The sequence below is a fragment of the Rhipicephalus microplus genome, chromosome X (assembly GCF_043290135.1).
Source record: "Rhipicephalus microplus isolate Deutch F79 chromosome X, USDA_Rmic, whole genome shotgun sequence".
Classification (NCBI taxonomy): domain Eukaryota; kingdom Metazoa; phylum Arthropoda; class Arachnida; order Ixodida; family Ixodidae; genus Rhipicephalus; species Rhipicephalus microplus.
In genome coordinates this window covers 463,254,347-463,281,949 of record NC_134710.1, presented here as the reverse complement: position 1 = coordinate 463,281,949, position 27,603 = coordinate 463,254,347, and positions in this window count along the sequence as shown.

Here is a 27,603-nt window from a genome sequence, read left to right as displayed (position 1 = left end):
GGTAAGGAATAGTCGATATGCAAAGTCAGGTTGTACATACACTGAAATATATGAAACAGAGAGGTTCCTGAATGTGATTATAAGTGTGAATGATTCTGCGCAGCATAACGATTCGTTGTTGTAAGCACCCATATTTCAATGTCGCAATAATAAAACATAAGCATGCAATAAAGCTGAAAAAATGTGAATGTAACAAGTGTAAATGACTCTTATTGCTTTTTTATGAACTTATTTCATGGTATTTATGCAATTCTGTCACACTGTGAGGTGGCTGAACAGTTGAAGTGTATTTCAGTATTGGGCAAACCACTCATCTGTAAGCAGCTGACTTTCATTTTTTTGTTGCATTTTAAAATCTTCATTTAAGGTAATCATTTGAATGGCCTTGTTATTTGTGCTTTTGTATATTACAACATTGTAACTGCAACTATTGTCTTGGCAGTGGTGTGTGTATGAACAAATAAATAAATTACATGATGGCCCTGCATTCCATGCTGTGGAATGTGGATATATGCCTGTATGTAATTTAAGCCATGCATCATTTTGTAATAAGCAGCAGAAAACCTCAATAGCAGCAGCTATTTTTTTTAGCCTTGCATTGTGGCAATGTTTCTTTTTAGAGGTTTCATGTAGTAGCTGTACTGAGTGTCAATGTCTATTTTTGAGGTTTTATGTACTAGTTTTACTGAGTGGGGAGTATGTTGCACCAATAGTACAAAGCTATCTTAATATTTTCTTGCCTTGCATTGTATTAACTTTGAGATTTTATGTATTAACTGTACTGGAGCAGAAGCTAATCTTCTGAATCTGACTCGTACAGAATTGACTAGTTCATATGTAAAAATAAAGAAACATGTTTTTCATCTTTTTGTGTGGAAAGCAATTTGCTACAAAGACTGAAAACTTTAACCAATGGGATGTAAATGAGAAAAAAGAATAGGGGGTGAAAAAAAAACCGGCCGTGAGCAGGGCTGCTCACGGCTTACGTAACAGCGCTAAGGTTGCGAAGTGCTTGTCTGCAATGGGGAACAGGTAATTTGGATATATTTAAAGATTTCGAGCATTTGGGGTATTGCTGGAATAAACAGTGGTGTGTATCTCGCCAATTAGAGGTCACTTATACCATATTGCGCTGTGCAGTTTCACAACTAAATTATTACCTTTACAAAGCGCGACTCAAGGCGTCAGCGCTGTGCATTTTTTGCAACGAAATCGAAACAACTGAACATTTCCTTTTATTGTGTCATCGTTACTCTTATCAGAGAAAAAAAAATTAGTAGCGCCATTACAAAAGCTAGGAATACAAGTAAATCTACCACTAATTTTATCCCTTGGTGGCACTTCATTTCGTTACTGCCACAGGGATGTATGCTCCACTGTGTTTGATTACATCAACGCAACTAAAAGATTGCCGTGCTGGTGAACCGTAACCTTTTCATAACTTTAGTTCGTAGCGATGTCTGTCAAAAACAAGAGATGGTTTGACCGCCTGCTCAGCAAATATTTTTGTTTATTGGTCTTATCATCTCTAAACTATTTTTTCAGATTGGCTTTAAATTCATTTTAGTTTCATTTAAGTATCCTGCCACCCGGTTCTCGGCCCATCCCCCTCTGTGGGTGAGCGCCATCTATCTCAGGTTATCAGCATCAGCATCCGCTGAATCTCCCGGCGTTAAAAAGATCTGTTCTGCTGTATACTGAATGGTCTTTGCAGTGGAGAGAGAGGTCTGTTGTATACGAACCACTGCTTTCACGATCTTTCTGCGCATGAGCACACGTGCCTGCCGTTGGTATAAAAAATGTGTTCAATATTTACTGCTCTATAGCATATTTTATTTTCATAAATTGACGCATATTCCAAGCTCAAAACGCATGCTTATTTTCACCTTTAAAAAATGTCTGCATCATTTGCTAGCGCCTAACCTCCAGAAGAATCCTTAGCAATACCCCAGTTCGGTTGAATTTGTCTCGGCTTTGGGTCAATATCGAGGTCACACAGAGTTCCTGCAATCAGTTTTATGCTTGGAAGAATGAAACAAGTTTTTATTGAGAATAGGTTGATGTCACTTTGTTTTATTCTCGATGAACGTGTGCCGCGAATGCCAAGAACGAAATCCACCCGAAGCAGATACGAAGCTTCTACTTTCCATCAATTACATTGTGGTTAGAAAGTCTGGTGTGTAGCCTGTTGGTACATAGCTTGGAATCTAGGAAACCAGCGTTCATAAAACACATACACAAGAAGACAAATAGGACAACCAGCACGCTGGGTTTTGTGGTCGTCATGTGTGTGTGTGTTTTGGAGGCTAGGTTCTTTGATAGTAAGCCATGGTGGTCGAAGCTCCGTTCAATCAGCTTCGCGTGCCTCACGTAGACATTTCAATAATTAATTTGAGTGCAGACACACGGCACATTCACGCACACACACAACCAGGCATCAAACACGCACAACGCGGTGTTTGTGTGTGTGTGTGTGCGTGAATGTGTCGTGTGTTTGCACTCAAAATGATTTTTTTTGTAATGATCTATCAACTAGCCCAACAACAAGTTATGCTCGCGTAGACACCCGTGCCAGATTTCACTCTAGGTTTTGTGGTATGATTTTTTTTACGCTGAACCTGTGGCCTTCTCAATCGGCATCAGCTGTGTGCTTGCCGATCACCGAGGACACTGCGATGGGAGAACACTCGCTGACTTTGGTCATTTTCATAAAAGCGGGGCGACTGGTGCAGCCGGAGCCTTCAAAATTGTATGGCGTTGTGCGACTTTACCATGCGTGGTTAGCGCATTCGCCGTGGTGTCGTGATAACAAGAAAACGAAGAATTGTGGAGCGCCGGCGCCACGTCGCCTTCATAGCACGGTGGTGGCAGCGGCGTGGCGGCTCTGAAAACTTCGGCGGCGGCGGCGGCGGCGCACAGCTCTACTCACGTGCACTCACATACGTACCAGCTCAAGCTCACACTCACACTTCCGCACACTCGCAGCACATACGCTCTTAGTCATATATTCAGACTCATACGTCTTCTATCACGTCCACACTCACGCCGTTTCATACCCGTTGGTACTCACTCGCTTTCAGTTTGTAAATTAAACTGGTGGGGCTGAGAAATTTGTTTCTAGAATATCAAAAAAAAGAAAAACGTTCCACCAAAATTGCTAAATAGTGTGCATGTGATAGCAACATTTATAATTTTATAGTCTAGCAGCTAACTCTCTATGATCCTATCTTGCGCAACTACAAAATTCTAGCATATGGGAATACGGTCGCTGCCAAATGAGGTCACGTTTTTGCTGTTGCTCGCATCAGTGGTGACACAGCATTAAGCAAAGGTCACAAAGCGCAGAATGGTATACGCACCGTTCGATGTGTGCGGATAGTGCTCACGCCCATTTGCATGCATGGGGCGGGGGGGGGGGGGAGGGGGTCCCGTCTGTCCCTTACATTGACCTAATAACGAGGAGTCACTGCGATGAAACTTCCCCCCTCCCCCGGAAGTGGTCCCTGTGCCCACTTACGCTCACGCGCGTCAACGCTCGCCACAGCGCCCTAAATGTGTAGCCATGCAGCCGCCCCTCCCAATCACCCGGCGTTCCTTTCTTCTTGAGGAACAAGCGATGGGAGGCCTGGCATGCGGGATGATGTCTTTAGAATGATGTTACCGCATGCGCCCCCATGCGACGGAGATGTACTGCTTCTTTCATCTCTGCTTCAGCTGTGTTCCTCGCCAACACTCGCGACATTTTACTACCCGCGGCATTTTATTCACGGGTAGAACATACGATGCGCGGAGCGATGGTATCAGTTTAGATGTAGATACGTGCCATCGTCACTAGTTTATTAGGATGAATAAAGCGTATAGCTGAGATAGAATGCGAGACGCCAAAGCAAAGCGATGACCGTGGCGTACACCCGAACGTCCGGAGCACCTCTCGTCACAAGCAATCGGCGCTCGTATTATATTCCACCGGCCGGCTAGCCGCCACAAGCACTGCGCTACATGGACTTCAATACAGAAAATTATGGTAACGGCGAAAACCTATCGAAAGTATTCATATAGAAATTAAGGGGAAAAAATACAAAAACCAACGAAGCAGGCACGCCTTTTTGCACGGTGGCTGCATCATCTTCGCTGTAGACTTCCTCTGTTGGAGCAATAAAATTATCCACCACGTTTTCATCTGTTCCGTTCTCGCCTTCCTGCCCTTCTTACAGGTTATGTCTCCTCGCCAGCTATTTCTGCGTAAAACATACGTGCAATATCAGCACCAAGCGTTGAGCCTATCGGGAGTTTGCGCTTGTCGACTACACCCTGTGATCTGCGACTACACCCTGTGATCTGCGTCAAAAACGCATATAATGGAGTGAAGTCAGTTGATCGCGTATGCTAGTCATGCCAGACCAGGTTGTGAGCGACGGCAAGGCGAAGATAGGTGGTGGGTAATTGACAAGTCATATTGTTCTAGAATATGAAGCGATTGAGCGCATGTATACACTAATAATGTCACGTGAACAATCGTTTCGGCGCCATGTGCGTGAAAGAAACTAAATAACATGGACTATACTTACATCACTGCATTTAACATGTTTGAGATGAGCCCTGAGGCATAAAGTTGGTTCCTGAGAGCTGAGTGCGGGCCTTCTGTTCAGCTGTCTGCTATTTTAGGCTTTCAGAGGTGGTATAAACCGGTGCACAGTAATTGTGAAGCACGCTGTATGAACAGAATAGCCTTTCGTCATATAAGAAAAGCACTAAACTGGCGCTATAGCATTCAACCGCCCCTTATATAGACATTCAGGTAGGGTTACGCGTACTCAGGTTACTTATGAAAGAATCGAGGGCATTGAAGCCCATAGAAGAATCACTGCTATAGATATCGAAGGGACTGCCGACATAAGCATTATAGGTTCTCGTTGCTGCTTTTTTTACCTCTTCACTCTTCATTGTGCGTTCATAATTGATTATTGTATCAAGGCTCGATGTGCTGCTTGGAATCCGCATATCAATCAGGGAGCACCTAGGTGCATCTATGTGAAATCCGATTGTAGCCTTCTTTGAGGGTCAGTACGCTCCTCATAAAGGGAATGACTCGGCGCAAGTTTTACGCATCAGCACATTCATTTGTGCATCATGGCGCGTCGCAGGCGTTGATGCACTGGTTAAAGCTCAGTAATGCGCTACAAGCAGTCAAATTGCGCGGTTACACGCTTTCGTAGGCTACGGCGCTTGCACGCCAAACGCAGACGCTCTCGACAACTTCAATACTATGGCAACCACGCTGCCACCGCTATGATCGCCCGTCGGAACATCATCCAAGACGGGGCTATGCAATGCCGCGTGGTCGCTTCGCTCGTTCCACTGTCTGGCGACTTCTCACTACACAAGCGGGGCAGGCGGGCGCCGGGCTCGCCATCGCGTCGGCGTCTCCTGTCTGATTCACGTTCTCATGGAGTGCGTTGCGTGTATGGCAGTTTTGCGTTGGAGAAAAGGTGCGCATCTTCGGAGCTGTTTCCTTTATCTGTGAGTTGCGATCACGCGGTGGCTTTGTCGGCTCCGTGCAGGAAGTGACGATTCCAGGGGGCCTAATTTATTGATTTCCGCACGCGGCCAACGTTAACAGGCAGCCTGCGTACGCAAGGTTGTCTTGGACAGCGAAATTAAACTGTAATTGACGAGTTGACATCATTACCCGCGTGTTTGTGCTAGTCCACGTTATGTGATTGATACGAAATTTATCAAGGGTGATCGTACGCTGATTTCAGATTGTGACTGTGCTACTGAAGGCACAATATGTCACCTTTAGATGCGATTTCGTGTAACCCCTCATAAAGTTTGAACCCTAATCAAGGTGCAGCGTGCGTCCAATCACGCAAACGTGGAAAAAGTAGACAGCGTGGAGGACACTTCCACGTTCTAAATAATCATAATAGTTCTTGTTTAATATAGACGTTTAGCTTGAGGTGTAGATTTAGTTGGACATTTATGACATGCATGCGGCAACTTCATTTAATTGGACATGATTAGTAAGGAATGTGAAAAACTCTGATCATACAATACCGACGGCGCGTGCTGCCAGGGCTGCCACTTGACGTTTTTACCAGCATTTGTGGTTGCTGTTTTTCGTGCTTTGTCTGCATCTGTAGTGTGCTTCTGCGTTATTTTAGAATAGAGTGAGTGAACGTGGCTGCGCGCGTGATACGCATGCATGGTGATTCTGTATATAGGATACGTAAAGTTATCATATACCAAAGACTGTAAAGCGGGACGGGGAAGGGGGGTTGCAGAATGGCAGAAGGAAAACATACATTGCTCAAACATAAAATTACCCTTTTTAACAGGAGTGCTGTTTTAGGTTTGGCGTTGATTCGCGTAGTGTACGCCATGGTCTGCCGTCTGGCAACTCACGCGGGGAATGTCATATGAGCCATTCGCCCTATGAACGAGGTGCTACACTCCCCTTGGTTTGAAAAGCCGACGGAGCACGAAAGGTTATTAGTACGGAGCCTCAACAAACCTCATTTGTTGTTTAAAATAAGCCCACTTCAACATGTCCTGCTAATTTGTTACCGGATGGCATGTTTCAAAACTATCATTTTCAAGTTGTGTTCTACACGGTAACATGTCATGGCAATACATATCGTTGCCATGACTGTTTAAATTTATTTTGTTGTGGCTGTTTATCGTGTGTATGTAAACTCCTTATTGTCAAATATTTAAAAAATTGTTAATGTACTTCCCTTCGTCGCCACATTATTACGTCCTTTTCTACACACTTCAAACTTCGTGGCTGCTAACGATGAGTAGGAAAGGCAACCGAGCAAGTCGCAAGTCTAACGCCTTCAGCGATCACTACACTATCATTTATAAATAAAGAATATAAAAAGTATAGAAACTTCAGGCCGATTTCCGCCATGTTTTTTGTAGAATTTGACACGCACATCGCAATTACACTTTTTAGTTGGTTGTGCTCACAAACACATAAAGAGGCCTACCTTATCTGCTTAGTTCAAAAACCCAGACAATCGTGTCACACCTTGTATTCAATGCTAATAATTTCTTAGCAAACTTCAGCAACTTTGAGCGTTATCTATCTATCTGTATATTTATCTAGCCGCTTACGTTTGGGTGCTCTCGTGGTCCCCCCTTTAACTTGGCGTGAACCAAAATTGGCATGAGAGGGTAGGATGTTTTGACGAATATGAAAAGCTAGTCAAGGCATGCATAATGTCCCAATACCGTCGCGTACGTTGCGAAACACTTACCACCAGACAGTGGCACATACCTATGGGCAGGTATGTGCCACTGGTATGCGGGTATGTGCCACAGGTGATGGTGTTTTCTCGTCATTCCTGGGTAGATAATAAGTGTCTTGGGCAATTTTAACGCACTAGCGTTAAGGAATACCCGACATCGGTAGCGTCGACCCGACTAATGCAAAGAATAAACGATATGGCCCCAGTTGGAATCGCACCCAAGCATTCTGTGTGTCACTGAAGCATTTTACCACAGAGGTACGCCAGGTCTTGGAACTACTTTTCAAATAGACGCTTCGTGAAACGTCAATATTGATTGCAGTGCTGCCTACCCCCAAATTATAAAATTACATATGTATTCATTTGATACAGCCGTCATGCCGGGTTAACGTTAATTGTGGTTAGTTGCCATGTGCTGAAGTTGATTTATGTAGCAGTGTCCAGGGCAAGCATCCTCGTGAGCATCAGTGTTTCATATCAACTTCTGGTGTCGCTAATACGCATGTTCCAGTTGGCATCGTTGTGCAAGTGCTAACAACTGGTTATATAAACATCTGCAATTCTTCTACATATATTTGTGCGTGCAACATTTGTACATATCTTTAGCATCATTTCATGACATGTCATTTATAAAAAATTTGCAACACGGCCACCTTCCCTCCGCATCTTTCGCATAACGTCGCTTCTCAGGTACGTCAGATCTGGCGAACTAGTTACTTTGATGAAGATTGTTAAAATAGTGTTAAAAATTTAGCTCTCTCTCTCTCTCTCTGTCGCTAATTTTGCAGTTACTCGGCACAGTGGAAAGTGTTATCTGACGTGCCCAGAATGAATACTTCAGTATTTTTAATGGTAGCCGTGCAAGGCTAGCGCGAGTCAGTTGAATAGGCTCAAATATAGAATAATTTGCCACTCCAGTGTGTGTCATTTTACCCACTCAACAGAGTGACTGGCAAGAGTATTCTGACTCTCTAAGCAGTTGTAACATGACCTTTCAGATAAGGGTCTCTGCTTTCTTCAGAATTGGTGCGAAAGCAGGTGCTTTTGTCAATTGTCAACAATGCGAAGGTCAATAGAGATTTATTACGAGATTAGTTTCGGCCGCTTCGAGCTTTAGTTCCGACTTTCCAGTGACTCCGCAGTCGGCGAAGCTACAAATAACTCATCATAAATTATTTTGCTTTGCCCTCTATAGTTAAGTGTCTATAGAAACTGCTCCGTTGCGAAAAGGCGCGAAAATGAACATGGTGTTGTGACTCTCGGTTCCGCGGGTCTCGTTCTGGTACTGGGCTCCCGTCCTAGGACCCATCGTCCAACAAGTCAGATGAGGCGCTCGTAAGAACGACAATTTATTTACATGGTCAGTAACTGAGCATTTGAAACCCTACTGAAAAAACATATATAATTTCATACATGATCCGTATGCTTCAATACAGGGGTTACAAGAGTTATTACAGGAGCTGTGGGAGGACCAAATGGGGTATGTAGGGCTTATACAGGACCTACGTGGTGCTATGTAGGAGCTGAATGGGACCTGGGCAGAACATATAGGGATATGTAGGAGCTATGTAGGAGCTGAATCGGACCTGGGCAGAACATATAGGGGTATGTAGGAGCTATGTAGGAGCTATGGGAATGCTATGTAGGTCACATCTAGCACAATGTAGGAGCTAATGGGGCTGAATGAAGGCCATCTATAGGACTTGCATGGGGCTCAATATGTCACCCTTAAGAATGAATGTAGAACATGAATAGAACTTATTAGACTGAATATCTAGGCAAGTATAACTTTTTCTGGTATTTAAGTACCCAAATTTTTAACTTCTTCAGCTCTAATTATTAGTTTCACGCAACCTCAAGAAATAACCAATTTTAATTAGTATATATATTGAGATGCAAATATATGCTACAGCAAATTAGATAAGTATATCAAATAATTACCAATGTAATTTCATTTGTGATCACCTTAGTTGTATGCATACTTACATTTGCACAATTTATGTTATGATATTTATGCAAAAGATCATTCGAATGTATTTGTGCATTGAATAATCCTTTCATTAAACTCGTAAATAGTGAATAACTTCCTATTATATACACAATACACAAAAAGTATAACAGACAATCCAACCTGAATTAGATTCAGGAGAGATACGTACACCTAGTCTCACTCACATGTTCTGGCATTGCCTCACGGCACAAGGAGCCAGGATTACCAAGGAAAAGTGCGAATGATCTCTATGCACCGCGGATCTTGAGGCACAGCTCTGGGCTATATATAAGAGGGCATGACACGGTCAAGGGACAAGGCCTCTCACTTCTGACATAGCAGCTGCCCTCTGTACTCTAATCACTGAAAGACCTCAAGAATGCCATTCATCCATCTATACTTCCCCTCAATAAAAAAGCACATAAAACTTTATTATAAAAGGTTAAAACAAGGTTTTGCAGTACTAGGTTGTTGAAACAAAGTTACGTCAAATTTTTAGTTTAAGTTTTCACCCATTGCTTGAAATGGTCGATCGGAGAGTTTCGTTGGCTTGGCACAAGCTTGCTCATTTAGAAACCGTACTTGGCTACGTTTATTTGTCAGAATATGAATAAGAGCAAATAATTCTCAAACTTTTGTTTCATGTGCTTTCACCTGAACCTTTGAAAACAGCTTGTTGTACGTACGTATGCATGTATGCACGGGCCAACTATGTATTTCCAACGGCACTTATGTATTAAAACAAAATTGGTTCAAATATTCAGTTCAAGTTTCAATGCATTTCTGTAAATAGTTCAATGGTGTTTGGGTGGCACAAGCTTGCTTGCTCCTGAAATGTACTTGGCTTTACTTATTGCTTAAAAGCTGAATAAGAGCAAATAGTTCTCAAGATTGTGTTTTGTGTGCTTCCATCTCAACCTTTGAAAACATGAAGAGCCTAAAAATACCACATCTCTTAACTCAATTAGTTTTATGTATATTTTTTTCAGAAATAACTCACGTAAGACATGTATAACATTCCTTTGAAATTAGAAGGGCCTAAAAAGGACCATAAGTTTTTTAGCTCAATTACTTTTTGGTCCTTTTACATGAAGTAAAAATTTTTTATTTTGTATATATCATGACAATAACGTATATCCCAAAGTATATAAGATATATTCCCAAAACCTTTTAGTTACATTTGTAATTAGCTTACTTGCTCACATGTTCCAGTCCATTTACATAATTTGTGCTGTCTACACAAGCCAATTCATACAAATGTTGTAAATGTGCTACTGATTGATGTTCCTTAATCCTAACGTAAAAGAGTGAATTATGCAACTATATCGGGCTAAGTGGTGTCATAGTTTATAATACACGTGGAGGGTTTCTGGATAGGCAAAATAGCTTTCAGCCTGCTCTTGCTTGGTATATATTTTAGTGTTTGCGTCAGAGTGAAATTTATGTATGTCTATGCCATTTATTATGTTTTATGTCTCATTCATATGGCATGTGAAAAGGTTTAAAAATTTGAGCACTTTGTCCCACGCGTGTTAGCACTGCTGATGCACAAGTCCATAAAGTATACCTAAGTACGCACAAACCATGGTAGCTTAATGATTTTCATTGAGCGACGGTGCACAAACACAGTAGCAGCACGTATTCATCACGACGGGCATAGACGAGTGGTGCACGCCTGCACACAAGCTTCTTACCGACGACGTACTGGGCCTTTTCGAGGAGCACGGCTATCCGATGAAACACAGCTTGTGATCACAGAACACATATTCTGTGCGAATTTCGTCGTCATTTCAGACACAAATGAACACGTGACCGCTATCTTACGGGGACGGGGCGGTGTATGCACACTTCCAACGAAAGACCACCATCCGTGTTTTCTCCGTGCTCACCGGCAGCCGCTTGTTGGTTCCGTCTGCCTCGTATCGGCTTCGCGCTACATGTTTGAGAACAGTTGGTGCATGAGGTGGAAAATTCGGGCCACACTTAACCAGGCAGACATCACCTACTGTGAAACAAAATATGTGCGATGCTTCTTTCACCTGCCCCGGCGACACACCCCCACTTGTCACTGGCGGCCGTGGCTTGGTGCCGACGACAGAGTGAAGCATTTTGCTTATTGCTTCTCCAGTAGGCAAGCAATGACGATGACACCAGATTGATTTTGTTACCACTGGCAGATCTTCGCGATTCGGCTCGGAAGCGAGATATCCGCGACGTGCAGGTTCTGAGGCGCTCGGAAGCGCACGGTCGCTCGATGATGTAGGAAACACGTGAGATCCATCAGCCCAACCAGACACACAGATACCGAGCTTCTTGCACCGTCTGTCTCCAAGGCCACCGCCGAGCAAAAGCAAACAAATTGCGAAAATATGCAGAACAACTTTCCACAGCAGGTTTTCTTTCTTTTTTTTTCTTCCTTTGAGGTTCCCTTCCCCCGTCTTTTTTTCTTTTTCGTTCACAGAATGCTGTTCTCGCTGGTTGTGCTTATGCTGCCCCCAGTTCCAGTCAAAGTGCGTTGACTCGAGGTCAGTCCTGAGACACGGCGATGCCAAAAAAAAAAAAGATCTGTGGTCCTCGCGTACCTTCAGGATTCACTGAGAGCGTCACAATGGGGGGTATGGGGCAAAAGCCACCGAAGCAGCTGCACCTTGCAGTCACGTGGTAATAAACTCTGAAACGCAGGTTAAAAATCACGTGATAGAAAACTCCCTACATGGTAAAACTAGATTTTGACGTCCTTTTACTACTTGCCTGAGAGGTGGTGGTAAAACTATGTCATGTACCATCTTTTACTCCTACACGAGGTAGTAATTTTAAACGCGAGAGAGTTTTCAGAGGTCATGAGCCGCGAAAACCCCAAACTAGGATAGTTTTTGCTTACAGGGTAGTTTGACGTAGTCTTTCAACATAAAGGCTTACCTGGAACAGCTAGTCCTTCGCAAATACGGGTCCACGCCATAGAGTTTCCTACAATAGTTACTAGAGGGAACTCTGGCGCTAGTGTCTATTTGAGCTACAACGCACGATGCTTCAGCGAGCATGGGAATGATGGGTAGTACACATATTTGCCTAGTCTTCGTACTTCTGGCTACAAATAACTTTTTGACTCAAAAATGGCTATTTAATAAAATACAGACAAAATGTTATGTAATGACTGTGGCATGCTTAAATTTACAATACTATTATACGCTTTGAAAAGTATAAATACGCAGAAAATCAAACAAAACTTTAGTACAATGTCAGTGTTGCCTTTTCTGCAAGTGTCTAAACTTAGCAGTATTTTTTGGAAAATAGAAACAAAATGAATAATTTACGTGTGATACACGCAAGTTTCAAAATTTGGTGAAAGTACTCAACGGATTGGTACGCGTTGTTTATTAAATTTGTTTTATTAGTCAAAAAGTTGTGTTCAATGGGTTTTTCGTGTGCGGTGGGATGTCCAACTGAGCAGTTTTTTAGCCCGCACCACACAGTTTTAGCGTTGGGTAGTTCGGTTAGTGGGCGTAATCAATATTATTAGACGAAATTTTGGTGTGCATGAAGAAATGCGGATATTGTGATGTACCAGGCTAAGGCAAAAAAAAAAGAAAAACATTAGACCAACGATGAACCTACCGCAACGCTTTGTGAATCGCGGCATTGTTTCTTGGCGAGGTAAGACTTGTTAATGTTTTGTATCTTCATGTAATGTGCAATAATAAATGATTTACCGACAAATGTCTCCACGTATAACCTATTAGTAAAGTTATTGTGAATAAAAATTAACAACCGTATGTTTCCCTTCAATGCACGAGAGAAAAAAATAATGCAAAAAAAAAGAACCGCGACGTCGTCTGGTAAAAATGTCATTTGCTCCGGGAGATGCGGTGTTTATGTGCTGCTTTATCGGACACAGCGTTCAGCAAGAGTTGCGAAACTCGCACAGGTTTGCCAAAATGACCTCAAAGGAGCACCTCGTACTTATACTTCTTACGTCTGCAGAAAAACTAGGACAGCAGCTTTCACCAAGTCGACTGTTTGTTCGAGTGAATCAACGTGCGTGTCCCGGCCCTCCGTAATGAAATCCTCCAATGCGAAGACAACTTTGTCAAGTGAATGAAATGACATTTCTCACAATGCGGCACGGAAAGAGAGTTTTTTTAAGTGGCTTTATAAACTGTCTGAGATGCTGTGCTTAACGTCAACTGAGGTATGAATATCGTCTGCTCAATGCATTGCCTTCACTTAAGCTGATGTCATTGCACTTCCCGTAGAGCTAGTTCAGCACCAAGAACTGCGGCAAACGTCTTAATGCTTAGCGTTTTCGCGAATATTACGCTGACAATACAGACATGCCTGGTTGCTGCCCCTCGAAACCTTCGGGGAGCATACCAGCACCGGCATGCTTGCTGCATTTGATAGTAGCAAACGTGTGTAAAACTTTGCCAACGTCGCTGACAATGCCCCTGCGTTGTGTCTACCGTTTTTGGTCAAGTAAAAGCGAGAAAAGAAACACAGCTGTCTGACTTCACAAGTATACGTGCAAAGCCAAAGTGTACAATAAGCTAGAATTCATTGTGCCACACAAGTCTCCTTGTTTTGATGTCCTGAAGGTGCGACTACCGAGAAAAAAGCGTGAGCTGAAATACTTCAGGTGCGTGTGTACCAATGGTCAGTGTAATGAAAATACACGAGCAAAACAATTAAAATGCAAAGCTGTATAGGTTCAGCCTGCCATCCAAGATGCAGCATCATTTGGCGACATAAATAGTAGCAGTACACTTTTTAAAAATTGAAGACTTTTGGCAGCCTTCGAAATTACACAATGGAATCAGAAGGAAGTATGCAGGTCAACCTAAGAACTTTGATAGAAAAGTTAAATCCTGTGGTCGTAATGCACTATCAAAATCAGAAATAAATAATATTTACATAATGTTCAACCTTACGATGGTAATGGGAGAGCTAGAAGGCACGTTAACACACAATGTGAAGTTTTTAGTTGGTAAAGTGTATAGAAAGGTTGTGAAATGCTGTCTAGGCAAGTAATAAAATAAAAGAATAAGTGAGGCAATTTTTATAGCGAAACGGCAAGAGAAGTTTGCACAGTCAATTATTTAGCTAGTGAAGCAGAAATATTTTTGGCGTGTTTGTTTTTATGTAGGAGGACCTTGCAGTTCGTAAACACATCGCGCAACAAGTCGAACTTATAGTAATGTAGTTGTACATTACCTGCTTAGGCTAACAGATGAAGACGTTAGTGAGACATGTTTTTGAAATAATAACAAACACAACAGATAAAAATCTGTTCAGCAGATGCTGATGTGCAATGTTGCAGGGCAGTAAGAATGGGGATATGCATGTCTCATAAAAACATCTAAAGAATGTGCAGTCACTGCATGAATCATTGTGTAGACCAGAAAAAAATATATGCTGTATTTCATCGAGCAGTGACAGTTGAACTTGGCCATAGCGACAATGACGCCATGTAAATAGTGTTGGAGTTGTTTAACAAGGGTTGTTGAAAGGCGATATTCTCTGTATAAGATGTTGGTCCCAGTGGCATTCTAAATTAAATTTCTTGAAATGGCTTCGAAAATGTGCATTCTTGACTTTGTTTGAGCATTTACAAGAAACATATCCTGCCAACAATGCATCAAAAGCTACAGGAACAGCATTGCAATGCCCCGGTTCATGTAGGACAGTTTCTACAAAAAAAGGAAAACCTTTCTGATTGTACAGGTTTCTGGTACATGACCCAGACTTGCTGCAAAAATGGCTTCAGGCATTGGGGCAGCCAGGTTTTGCACCATCGGGGCGCCACGTGCTGTGCTCCGCGCATTTTGAAGAATTAGCTTTCTACGCTCGCAGGCAACGCCACCGCCTCCATGAAGGTTCCATGTCATTGAAGTTCATGACACCAGCCAAAAAAGAACAGGTAATCATACTGCTACTTATTATTTAAAAACACCAGGGCGCACATGTCAATCAACTAGTAATTTGAACAAACCTTCCTGGTCAAAGATGAAGAATTGTTCCATTGAATTGCAATTAAAGACTGCGAAAATTCTGGAAGCGGAGCAGAACTGACAATGCAAAAAAGGTAGCACCACTTGTTGTGAACAATAAGCAATAATTGAACGCATACCGCTCACGTAACAGACTTTATGCTCATGTGCAAGGAAGCCAGCTATGCAGATTATGCTGTGTGTACGAAGAGCAAGTAGTGTAATTGAAGTTCTGTGTTCTGTCCACCTTAATTTGCCACAGAATAACGTAATAGATGACTGCCATCATTTAGCAACACATAATCCTGTGTGTGTTGGCATGAGTGCACGGGTCCTCACAAAGAACAAACAAATGTGCACAAATTGCAGAGTAATGTTTCCATAAGCAAAGCGCATTATTTTGCAAAATATTAAGGAGACGTGGCAATAGCAATGATAAATGTAGACAAGATGTCAAGTTTGACCATTCGTTTACATCATGACAAAAAGATAAAACAAAAAGAGCCAGAAAAGTTGTGAAAATACGAGATCCTCCGTGTGCTGTGAGTAAAAAGTCTGAGAAAGCTGGGATTTAAAAAATAGAAATTTGGCAGCTTTTCCTTGGCACAGTGCTGTAATTTTTTTCATTGACGAGAATGTAGCCCACGGTGGCAGGAATGCTGTACTTCTCAGATGACAAATAAAACAAACTCACTTCAGGATTCCATTTTGTCTGATTTTCAATCTAATTTACCATGAACTCCGTTTTCTCAACTTTCATGATTTCGCACAGTCGCCGTCAGTCACTCCTGAGACATTTCGCAACAAATAACATAGATATAACTCTTATGTTGTTTTTTCTTTCAGACTCTGCAATACCAGTAAGGGTTGTAAAACTGTTTGTGTTTGTGGGCACGTCACAAAGCTTTCTGTAATTTTTTTGAAGTTTCCAGTGAAACTGATGTACAGGGCATGTCAAAATTGTTTTGTGAGCTTATAAAAGCCTTAATAAATCGACCAACGGTTTCACAGGACGCGATGGCTTCTTTAGATATAGTTATGTAAAAATGTCGGAATATATCTGCCTAATTGTTTATTTTTGAATGTGAATGAAAATTTTGTAAGTGCCATAAATCAAGAACTGGAACAGATAGTTCAAAACTGATATTTGTAATATCGGCACAACAAACCACACATGCATGCAGAATGTCAACGTGTTATCCTTATAAAGAATAAAATACTGTACACTGCATCGTCCCCCCCCCCCCCTTAAAAAGCAAAAAAATTGGTCATCAGGTGGCTGGTTTGCAAAGAAGAATTTAATTATGTTTTTTGCACAGCACTAAATAGGTGAAAGAGATAAGGAAAAAAGCGATTCTATATGCACGTTTTCGCACAATGCCATATGCAACTAGCAATGCTAGTGAGACATTACTTTTACACTGCTGAATACTTCAACTCTCTGGCTCATGAAGTGACAGATGGGAAGCTACTAGTACTAATGTCCTAGTATGTGCAGTGGACTGTGTACAGCAGTTACCCTTGGATTGGTTTTTAAAGGGGTACTGACACAAAATTTCACGCACAAGATAGCCCGCTAAACCTATTCCCGTGAACATATGTGTAGTATTTGCGAAATATCACCAGTGGAAATAACTTGGAAGGTATGTTAAATAAATTTCGAAGTTTGCTTGAAAGATCGCCTCAAAGGGGTTATTGGGAACCCCCTCCTTCCCTCATTTGACTACACTTTGCAGCAAGTTATGACTACATTAAAGCCAGTATTTATTTTTCTTTGGCCACGTTTGCTTCAGCAGACTTTTACTCGGCAGCTGCTCGCGAATGTGTCGTCGTGGTGCGTGCGTTGTACTTATGTGTTTGATGGCATTGCTGCCCCATTTCATGTTCGACAAAATAATTCTTCATGTGAACCGCATTGAAGTGCAGCACAGTTTTGTGTGCTGCCATGGTCGAGTCTTGCACCATCTAGGTGGTGGTAGTTGCACACAATGGCTTGTCGTTTTTTGAAGCCAGAAGCAACATTTTACTTTTCGGAGCAGATAGCAAACTACTTGAAACGACTCCTGGAATAAAAAAAATTATTTAAACATGTCATAAACGATACATATTATTAAAGATATCACATGTGCAATAAGCATAGCAAAATACAAGAAACAAATGATTAAGGAGATGACTGGTCACTGAGCACTAAGTAAGGTGAGCTTCATATATTCAAAATATTGGTACCAGTGGTATGAATGACATAACATTGATGAAGCGACACACCACGTTTTAAGACTAGGCAAAACCGCATGGAACTATCACCAAAGCAGCAGTTTAATATTCGTACGAGATGAAAGGAATAGGTAACTATCAAGATTTAAACTAAAATAGAAATAAAAATAAAAATAAAGGATGGCTAGTTACATAAAACATCAGCTATTGTGGCTTAAATGAGGTGAAAGCTGATGTAAAGGCCCGTGTAATTTGAAACACATTAACGTCATAATCACACAGGAATCACAATAATATCTAACTGTCATCACACACATTTCATCGAAATAATCTGCTTGTCAGGTCCTAATATACAGATAAATCAGGCACATACAGTGCTAGGACTTCTGGCATTGCCAATATGCCAGTTAGCAGCAGGTATGCAGTTAGTAAGCAAGTTGCATTCTTCCATACTAGGATTAAAGTACATACGGCTTGCTTTTGGTTTCGTATAGGCTTGCTGAACGTTCATACAGTTTAAGTGCATTGTTTTCCGTTTCTTAATATCATTTTGTAGCAGGTTCAGAGCACTTAATAACAAACATGACATTATGGAGCAGTATGAAACAGCACTTCCCTCTTGGAACAGCTTAGAGCAATTAGGCAGCACTTCCACCGCTGGTGGCACCCCGCTTAAAGTTATGTGTTGTGTTGTAACTAAAAGGTCCGCAGAACGAAAGTGCAGAAAAAAATACCACGAGGACAAAATTGTTGCGTACCCCTTTTGATATAGAAGTACCTATGCACAAATATCAACAAACTTGCTTGTTTGCCTTGCTAGTAGACAGGGTGCAAACAGCGTGCATTGCCCAATAAAGAAAGGAAAAAATGTCGTGCCCTGGAGTATGTGTGAGAGTACTAAGACATGCTTGCAGGCGATATTGCTGTTTTGAGCTATTGTGTTGTTGTTAATTTACTTTCCCCCGGTGTGTGATAAGTTAATTTACTCTGCTTACATGATAGACACCACCCACACATGGCAGTTTTCCAAATTTTAAATGCCATGACAACTAATTTTTTTATTCAATCAAAGGCACTTATACCTTTAAAGGAACTGAACAGTGTCGTACAAGTTCATTGGTGTTGATCAGTGAAATCATTACCATTACACACTATGACAAGCGAGAATAAAAAAGACAAATGAAAACAGTGGTCATTTTGGTCCAATCTTTGTGTCCGTGTCAAAGTGTGAGCTGTATCAAGGTGATTTGTGTGAAGCCTTATGGTTTTATAGCCTTGTGTGGTCATTGGTTCTGCAATGACGTTTTCCCATGATAACGATTCGCCCACACAGTAAGTTTCTGTAAAGTTGCTTTTGAACACAGAATAAACACGTTCTTCTTCATTATTTGGCACATGTCTAGATATGCTTATGTTTGCTTCAGTGCAAGCAATAAAAAACCTGTGTGTTCTCAAAAGGCAGCTCTTCTGCGTTTGCTACCTGCTATTCAATGCTTATCGAACAAAGTGCATTTACTAATTTGCTCTAGTAGTTACTATGTCGTTGCATAAACGACCAGTTAAGTTAATCTGTGGTGAACAGTCGTTTGCAGGCACATGACACGCCGATGCCAGCTGACAAGGGAACATTCCAGAGCACCTCCAGCACGCAGACAACAGTTCAGTTGCCAAGAGCAAGCCTGCAAAGCGTCGTCATTGAGCAATCGTACAGCAAAAAGAGAAGCCCGAGAGCAGAGTGAAGAGGCTCAGCAAGGAACTAGATGCTACAAGAAAAAAAGTCAAGTTGCTTAGAGAGCTGGCGAGCAAAAAGCTCGCATACGTTGTACATGACATTCAGCCAGGTCGTGGCAGAATGGAGGCGCTTTTCATTGAGGTTATTCCTAACAGGTGGCTTAAACAAAGCGTGTACATTCTAAATGCTTACAGCCCACCATCCGATCAGAGACCGTCTTTCCACTCCCTGTTTACGAAAACCACTACAATTGCTAGACAGTCACCGTTAGTAATAGCAGGCGACTTCAACGGCCCACATAACGCATGGGGGTACATTAGGCAAACGGTGAAGGGTATAAATCTAGCGCGGGCAGTCGATGACCTAACGCTAACAGTCATCACCAATCCCCGGTTTCCCACGAGACTGGCCACGTTGGTGGCTAGAGACACAACCCCCAATCTCGCGTTTATCAAAAATTTTCTGCGAACAACCTGGGATAACAAGCAAGAAAACCTGGGCAGCGATCACTTCATCATTAGTGTAACCATTCAGGTCAGAGCCCCGCAGGCTAGAGAATTTAAAGTGACGGACTGGGATGCTTTCCGAAAGCTCAGAAATGAGGACACGGGCGAATACGACAGCTTCAGCGAACTCATTCAGACACTCAGAGCAGACGTTCAAAACGCCACAAAAACTATTCAAACCGAGCTCGATGTTCCCAGGATGGATCCGCACCTCGCACATCTCTTGGAAGCCAAAGCCTCCATTTTGAGGCGATGGAAACACAGAGGCTTAACCGACGGTTACGAAAGAGGGTTGCGGAACTTATTAGGGAGATCGAACAGTACTGCACCGAGTTAGCTCGGCTACAATGGGATGAGATCTGTTCAGCAGTCGATGGACGCATGCATACAGGAAGGAAATGGAATCTTCTTAAACACATGCTAGATGACACGCAGACCAAAGGCAATCCAAGACAGGCACTGTGCCGCCTGATTCCCAAGCACAGACAAGAGGGTGGAACGGAAGAAACGCGCTTAGACGAGGTAGCGAATAGATATCTCCCGCTAGGCGCAGGACGCTCAGAAGAGTATCCTGAAATAGAATGTGACACGGTAAAAGAGCTCGATGACCCCTTCACGGAGTCTGAAATTAGGGCCGTCCTTCACAACTTATATAGCAGGTCAGCCTCAGGACCAGACGCATCTCAAACAGACTGTTAAGGAACCTGGATGACAGATCAATTGAGATGCTAACGAAAGAGGTCAACAAGACATGGGAGAGTGAAAGCGTGCCGGCAGGGTGGAAAGCGGCCTCGATTGTGCTTATTCCGAAACCTGGTAAGTCCTTAAATCTTGACAACCAAAGGCCGATATCGCTAACCTCCTGTGTAGGCAAGGTGGCGGAACGTGCGATCCTCAATAGGATCTCAAACTACATAGAACGCAAGAAACTATTCCCACATAACATGATCGACTTCAGGCCTGGCCTTTCCCCACAAGATGTAATGCTACTTCTTAAGAAGCACAGTTTCGATAACAGCACTAGGGATGTTAGAGGGATCTTAGACCTTGACCTGACCAAGGCCTTTGACACCGTATCTCATCGCTTTGTCTTGCAGGCCACGGCAAGCCTAGGTCTGGGAGCAAAGTTTCAGGCCTTTGTTAGGTCATTCCTGATGAATAGAACGGCTACCATAAGGATCGCTCAACACAAGTCAAACGAGTTCGCCTTAGGATCCAGAGGCACTCCCCAAGGGACGGTCATCTCCCCCTTGTTATTCAATAAAGTCATGAATGGCTTATCGGAGAGGCTCAGATCTCTGCCCAATATAGGCCACTCGCTTTACGCGGACGATATCACGATCTGGTGCATAAGTAGAAAACGCGCTGCAATCAGCCCTTGACGAAACGGAGTCCTATCTATAAGGCACAGCCCTTCAACTGTCTCCAAACAAATCAGAACTGTTACTGTACAGGCCGGCAAGGCAAGGCATTAGAAGACTTCCACACCTGGATCAAATTCCCATCTCTCTTTTTGCAAGAAATGGACAGCGCATTCCACGAGTAGATTCAATCAGAATCCTAGGAATACTGATCGACGCGCGAGGGTGTAACGCCGAAACCCTGACGCACATCACGGCCAAAACCGAAAGCATGCTGAGACTTGTTGCTTGAGTATCAGGACGCAGAAAGGAACTAAGTGAAGCCAACCTACTTCGGAACCATCATGCCTTCCTAATGAGCCACATTAATGATGTAGCATCGGTGCTTACCTGGACTAGAACGGAAAAAAATAAGCTAGACACTCTCATCCGTAAGAGCATCACAAAGGTGCTAGGGTTACCAGTAACCACATGCTCTGACAAATTAAGACAACTCGGTATGCACAACGAGATCGATGAAGTGATCGAAGCGCAGGTCACTGCCCAGGGGGTCAGGCTCTCGTCAACCAGGGCAGGAAGACGCATCCTGGACGAGGCTGGCATGGCTCCCAGAATGCTTGCTGAACGGGAAATTACCTTATTCCGGGAGGTCCGGGAAACCTTTGTGGTCAGCCCATTGCCTCGGAATATGCACCCGCAATACAATGTAGGGAGGCGAAAAGCCCGAGCACGGGCGATATTACAGAACGCCGCCGAGAATCAAGAATCGACTTTCTTTGTCGACGCGACTCAGTACGGCAAGCCTAGCGCATTTGCGCTGGCAGTCATTGACGGCAACGGGGAATTACGCTCCTGAGCATCGGTAAGGTTAGCTACGAGCGCAGTTGCAGAGCAGGTCGCCCTAGTCCTGGCCATGACCGACCGCTCACACACCACCATGTTAACAGACTCACGAGCGGCCATCAAAGCTTTTGAGTCGGGTAACATAGCGCGGGAGGCCGCCTCCATTCTAGAAAAAAGAACAGACCCTGGCACTCACTTAATCTCTTGGTTTCCCGCCCATATGGGTGCGGATGTTCATCAGCACGTACCTAACCTAAACGAGCTTGCCCATGACCATGCGCGAGATCTAACGCGCCGCGGCGGCATGGAGGCCTTATGGGGTCAGGATGAAATCCAGCATAATGACCCACTCCTTACTTTTAATGAAATCACATCTCACTATCGGCCAAGCAGAAGAGCCAAATTTCTTCCTCACCCGAAGTCAGATAGGTCTCAGTCAATTACACTTAGAATGCTCCAGATGGGCTCATTTCTTTCGCGGGGCCTTCTTAATCGTATCTCCACAGACGTTGACTCAAGTTGTCCAGAATGTAATAAAATTTATTGTTCCTTAGCGCACATGTTTTGGCAATGCCCCGCGTTACCTAATGGCCCTCTATCCAGCGAAGCCAACTGGGAAGAAGCACTCCGGAGCCCATCGCTTCAAGCACAAATCCAGGCAATCCGGAGGGCCCAAGAAAGGGCGGAACATCACGGTGTCCCAGCCCCGACTTGGACGCGGCCAGTGGCTTCCGTGGGTCCCCGATAGGGGTTCCCGCGAAAGCTCCTCAGGATCAAATAAAGTTCATTGTCTTTCTGGCTGTGTGTTGCTTGGAGAAAAGGCCAGTCGTTACAAGAAAAAGACAGAAAGCTTGGAAAGTGCAGCGCAGACACTGCTATAGCAAAAACAAAAGTCGCAAGCAGTGTTCAAAGAGGCAGTAGGAAATTTATCAAAGGCAATTGTTGTGGATTGGCAAAGAAATTCGACAGGACAGCGCCGTGGAAGGCGGTATGCTCCTGAAATGAAAACATTTGCTGCAACGTTATACTACTACTCGCCCTGAGCGTATGACTATGTTAGCACACTTTTTTATGCCGTGTGTACAACCAATACGACGATGGCTGGCCAGGTTTCACAGCTGAGGGGCTTAATGCCCTGAAGACTACGCAAACGCCAACCCTCGCGAGCGCGTGTGCCCAGTTTTGTTGGATGGAATGATAGCGTGTGACCTGGACATTTCAACAAGGCGTCTTATCAGCTATCCTGATTTGGGAGACAACAGCCAGCAGCCGAGTGACCCAAAGAGCACCCCGCTCGCCACTGATGCGCTTGTGTTCATGGTTGTTGGACTAGCTGCGCCACGGAGGATGCCATTTGGGTATTTACTAAATGCTAGACTATCAGGCGAAGTCCTTCGAAACCTTGTGATGCAAGCTATGAAGAAGTTGCGAGTGTGCGGGCTCATCATCATGGCTGTGATTTACGACTGCCTAGGAGCGAATGTGTTAATGGCAAAACTACTCGGCTGTCGTGTGCATGAACAGTGTTATGATGACCTGACCACAACACTTCAGTGCCCAGGACACAATCACGACATTAATGCCATCTTTGATGCGTGCCATGGTCTGAAGTTGCTGCGGATCATCCTTGGTGACAAGGGGACCCTGATTAGCAGCACATATGGGGTAAGCAGGGCTTCATTTGTTACACATACCTTTCCTCAGAAATACTGAAAACAGTAAGGCGGTCAACAAGGTTTGTTTTCTGTGGTCACATCTTTGAAACACACTAGCCATTGTTTGCCAAATAAAGAATGTCTTTAGTTGATGGAGTGTGCATACGAGAGGCGAAGGTATGGCATGATCAACTTTTTTTTGTGCAAAAAAACTTCACCTTTGCAATGCCCCCTCGCACAAGCGTGTGATGTACTCTAACTAGGAAGAATGACTACTTTAAGTCTATATACTTCCCAGATGTCCTTGACCACGCAACAGTTTCGGTGACCAGAGTGTAAAGGAAGAATAACTGTGACGCGAAATGCGCCCAAGAACACTGGTATTTAACGTAATATAGCCAACTTGGTGCACTGTTTAATCAGCTGCTATCACTTCCAAAAGTATGCGTTAGTGTGTATGGAATCATAAAATTCCAAAACTTGAAAGATGACTTACTTCAAACAACTGTGAAGGTTTCTCCAGTATTGATGACCGATGCACATTTTATAAAATTTGCTTGAGCATACTATGCTTCTGAATGTGACGCATGGCACAAATTAAAGTACGGTGGACGAATCAATGAATATATGGCAGTGTACGTAGCGGGACTGCCTTGAAATAGAGTAAGCTTTCCAGTTTTTAACCAGTATTCACTTTATAAGAGTACGATTATTCAGTTATTAACACTCTCTAATAGAATATGAATATTTAAGTTTTATTGTTAAACACACAAAAAGTGTTTGCTTTGTTTCTACGGCTAAAGGCGCATGTTGAAAATAGGCTGGACCAATGTTTAGTAAGAAAAATATTCAGTCCCACATATACGACCATGCACACAGCTACAGGCTTTCGGATAATGTTTGAGTCTGAGGCTACAAGTTCGCTGCCAGCAATGGTAGCTGTACATGAACAAAGAAGATCAATCTTAGGAGTTTTTTTAAGTACGTTGTTAAATGTTTCCTGAGGAGCTCGTTTGGTTGAAGAAAAATCATTTGATTACATATCTCACTTGGAGACTGCATGATTTCTTTCTGTCTGTATCACTTAACTGGGCACGCTCGAAGTGGCAGCAGTAAGGGGCAATAACTTCTTGTTCCTCAAGTCACAGAGCAGCGGTTGCTGAAAGCGAAAAGTGGTAGCGAAGAGCTGAGCATTTTAATAAAAAAAATTCAAAAAAGGGCATGCGGGCATCCTAAATCGGAACTGCTTCTTATTTGCCTGCTGAAAAACGAAGCCAGACCAAATGAATATTGAGATTAGTAAGAAATTCTTGCGTAGATGTCAGCAACTTTGCCACACGCGAGGCATTACCATAGCACTCGTGCGGCATAAGCCTTCGTAAATGTATATTATCCTTCATTCTCTTCCATCAGGACCCCTACAGTCTTACTTTTTCCTGAATGAAACATAACACCCTGAAGGACGTTTTAAAACACTACTCATCATCATAATCAGCCTGGCTACTTTCATTGCAGGACAAAGGCCTCTCCCATGGTCTGTCAGTCAACTCGGCCCTGTGCTTGCTGCCGCCATTTAATACCCGCAAACTTTGTAACCTCATCTGCCCACCTAACTATTTGACGCCCTCTTACCCGCTTGCCCTTTCTGGTAATCAATTCAATTATCCTTAATGACCAGCAGCAATCCTGCCTACATGCTACATGCGCAGCCCATGTCCGTCAAGACAGTTTTTAAGCAATGAAATTCAAAAAACCGAATACAACTTGCATAATAGGAGCAACTAGGTTCAGTTATGAAATGAAAAATGAGCAAACACCCTTAAAACAATTGAAACCCTGCCATACCAATCCCTAGAGGGACACTAAAGGCAGCTCTTAAGTCTACATTGGTTGTTGAAATAGCGGTCCCTAAACCTCGTAGTGGTACTTTTGTGCCAATGAAGGGCTCATTTTGAAATAAAATCATGTTTTAGTGGCCTTTGTCAGGTTAGCGCACTTCAATTTACCCGCCTAAAGAAGCGGACCAACTAACGTCACTGTTGCTTTACTGTGCGGTCGCCGGACACTAGTAGACAAAACTAAAGCAGTGAGAGTCACAGCAGCAACACCGGCCATTGCTCATTATTCTGCTAATGGCTTCCAGATGGCGGACGTGTTTTGGTTCACCTGCGCCCCGCTAGATGGCAGGACTTGTCCAGTTTAACCACGCGAAAATTTAATTTTTGGACTACTCACGCCATTCCTCCTAGTGACCTCTGGTGGTTCTTTTTCCCATGAATTAAACAGAAACAAACAAGCAGCATTTTATTGCATATTTTGATGCGCAGAAGGTTCTTTTTATTGCAGCAGGATCGCTTACTAGTGAATATTTGTAGGCAGTTTGTCGGACGTGTTCGGTATCATTTTGAGAATGTCCTACTGCGGCGCCAGTATTCTTGGGCATTTTATCCTAATGTCTCGATGAGTAGAGCATTGCTGCTTAATTAATTATTTAAATAATTGAATAATTACTTAAATAAACAATAAGAAATGTCGTCAATCCTCTACTGAGGGTTGACTGCACTGTACACATAAAGTAGGCACACAACTATACATCTCACAGTAATGAACCAAGTAAAGATACATGCAACTTCATAAAAGCTATGCAATTTGCTACCAAAAAACACACACCCACACTCGCAATGTAACAGATAACAATCGCAATAAACTTGACATCCAATCATATAAATGTAGACAAAGAGAATGCACAAATTCATTACCATCATCCCAATTGACTATATTACTCGGTAACTCATTCAAATTTTCGATGACATCAGGAAAGAAAGCATAATGATACGCCTTCGTTAGCGCGAAGTAAGGTTACAGTACTCGTGTGCGGTTTGCCCTCTCGCTTCGTTTCCCAGGTTATTGTACGTAGTTCTTTCTGTTATTTTTAAACTCACCTTTCATTAGGCGAAAGAAAAACTTTAATCTATTTTTACGCCTGCGCTTGTGGAGCGTCTCTAGATTCGTTCTGAGTCGTTGTGCTTATATCTAGATCATATAAAGCGAGCCGCAAACCGTTGTATGCGCTCAAGTTTACTTACCAGCCCTTTTTATGGCGTGTTCCAGACAATACTGGCGTATTTCAGTATCGGCCGTATAGAAGTTTTAAAAACAAGGAGCTTTACGTCCATACTTGCACCCTGCAGTTTTTTTCTTATTAAGTACAACTTCTGTGAATCCCTAGAGCAAACATTATCAATGCATGCACTTGCTACTTGCATAACCTAAAGTGCATGCCACTTTTTCTGGAAATGCCGGTAAGGGTAGAGTTCAAATAATTGATTTTCATTTCCGAAGCCTCACACCATGAGTGTAATTTTTTTAGACATTCAGCGATCTTCAGCTAGTTTTTCATACCAATCACAATCACTAGCGCGTAAAGCAAACAATCATCAGCAAACAGTTTGAGCTTTGGATGAGGTTTTGCTATATCTGCGATATCGTTCACATATATGAGAAACAATAAGGGTACAAGAACCGAGCCTTGTGGAACTCCAGAAAACGCTTCTAGCGAGCTAAACTTGCAGTTCTCAATTTTCGCGACTAGCTTCCTGTCATTTAGGTACGCTTTAATGCAGTTAAGTAGAAATTAGCTGAATCCAGCACAGTGGAGCCTATACAGTAATCTGTCGTGAGGTACCTTATCGAAGGTGTTAGCGAAATCTATGCAGATGACATCCATTTGTTCATTCATATCTAAAGTTGGTGAAAAGTCACGGATAGTTTCCATAAGCAGCGTTGTAGTTGAGACTTCGCCCCTAAAGCCATGCTGATTAGGATAAAAGTAATTTTTATTTTTCAGGATTGCGACAACATGCTTGATAGTGACATGTTTCAATATTTTGTAGCAGATGATTGTGAGCGACAGGGGACGGTAATTGTTGGCGGACAACTGATAACTACTCTTAAACACAGGGACAACTACAGCTGTGTGCCCGTCAGATGGCACTGAACTAGTACAAAGAGACTTTTTGAAAGTAACTTCCAAGTTTACAGTAAGATATGCACTCTGCATAAAGC